The 1,208-nt window shown below is 42.3% G+C and overlaps 1 non-coding gene across 1 annotated transcript; it reads left to right on the forward strand.

Annotated features, from left to right (window-relative positions):
* Nucleotides 1-207: 207 nt before the first annotated feature.
* Nucleotides 208-280, forward strand: trnav-aac (transfer RNA valine (anticodon AAC)). The gene has a single exon. It is a non-coding gene; the product is annotated as a tRNA-Val (tRNA).
* The last annotated feature ends 928 nt before the right edge of the window (nt 281-1,208 follow it).

Consider the following 1,208-nt stretch of genomic DNA (forward strand, 5'->3'; position numbering starts at 1 on the left):
CTGTCAGAGCGCAGGGCGTCCTGCCTTTAAAAGAGTTTCCGAAGTGTCCTGATGTGCCCTTTAGCAATGCCAAACAGGTCAGTGAAAATGGCATCCTTTCGCCGCACTTCAGACGCCATCTCACAGCCTAGCCGACCTGAAACACCTGAGCCCGTTTTACCAGCAGGCTTTAACGGTAACCATTTGAAGCAAGAGGCAGCGGTGTCAGTTTCCGTAGTGTAGCGGTTATCACGTTCGCCTAACGCGCGAAAGGTCCCCGGTTCGAAACCGGGCGGAAACAGCCTACTGTGGGCTGGCCCTTTTCGTCATGCTTGCCCTCGTGGTTCCCCGGAGGCGGTGGGTGTCTTTTCTTCATTGGAGTGCCCGCAATCGATGCACTCAGAGCGTCCGTCCGTCGACAGGTTGAAATTGTAAACGCTGGTGTAGCCACTTTTAATTAAAATCTGATGATGATGATGATGATGATGTTGTTGTTGTTGTTCTTGTTGTTGTTGTTCTTGTTGTCATCGTGGTCGCCGTCATTATTATTGTTAAAGTAAAGCAGTAGTTAGATTTGTTGCTACCGTAAGGTGTAGAAGACAACAGTTGGTATGGCGTGTGATATCAAAACATTCAGAATACTTTTAACCTATATAATTTATAAGCTTTGTAAAATAAACCCAAATATCTCTTTTGCGGGGATAAACGCTGTTCTGAGTAGTTTGTGACTTGTTTAATACCAAACAAAGCATCGCTATTAAAAAAAAAAAAAAATCACTGTAAAAGCGCTAGTTATTTTAGATCTTTATAGTTATTTTCTAGGCTCAGGTTGTTTTTTAGTGCTTATAAAGGCCTGAAATATTCTTAGTGGTTGTTGACTATAGGTCTTGATGCTTAAAAATGTTTTTTTGAGAGACCAAAAGGTTCTAATAAAAGTTTAGAGTAGAGAGGAGAGAGATCGTCTCCATCTTGGTTTCTATTTGAAATTTGATGCAGTGTCATTTTATTGGTTGGTTTTGATATGTTAATTGGTAACAGGGCGGCACAAAGGCCAGACCAGAACAATGCCTTACAAGCAGATCCGGCATGTGGCCATCAGTATAAGTATGAAGGTCTGGTCTTCAGCTCGACAGACTCATACTGACCTTTCGATTTAAGACTAAAGATCAACAATGTCCGGAAACAACATCAGCGATTCGATTTAAACGAGTTTTTAGGCAAGTCTTCAG

The sequence above is a fragment of the Amia ocellicauda genome (assembly GCF_036373705.1).
Source record: "Amia ocellicauda isolate fAmiCal2 chromosome 11 unlocalized genomic scaffold, fAmiCal2.hap1 SUPER_11_unloc_5, whole genome shotgun sequence".
Lineage (NCBI taxonomy): Eukaryota > Metazoa > Chordata > Actinopteri > Amiiformes > Amiidae > Amia > Amia ocellicauda.